The following is a 384-nucleotide window of genomic DNA, read 5'->3' as shown; positions in this document are numbered from 1 at the left end:
GGGCATTGTAGATAGAAGGACGGAAATTAGTAGCAAGAGAGGAGGAAGAGACAGAACATGAGGAAGGAGGGACAGATTTTGGAAGGTCTTAGAGGTCATCAGGTCATTCGAGGCCTCACTGTTCAGGACAGGTGTTGTATATTACGTGTGTGCGTGTGTGTGTGTGTGTGTGTGTGTTAGTGTAAATATGCACATACTCGCGCGCGTGTGCCTCAGTACGAAAATACATCAGACCTATATAGACAGGCAGACAGACAAACAGGCAACCAGACAAGCAGATACACGGACTGACAGACAGATAGATAGGTAGATAGATAGATAGAGAGAGATAGATAGATAGATAGAAAGATAGATAGATAGACACATGTATACATATACATACAT

The sequence above is a fragment of the Octopus bimaculoides genome, chromosome 25 (assembly GCF_001194135.2).
Source record: "Octopus bimaculoides isolate UCB-OBI-ISO-001 chromosome 25, ASM119413v2, whole genome shotgun sequence".
NCBI classification, from domain to species: domain Eukaryota; kingdom Metazoa; phylum Mollusca; class Cephalopoda; order Octopoda; family Octopodidae; genus Octopus; species Octopus bimaculoides.
This window is presented reverse-complemented; position numbering follows the sequence as displayed.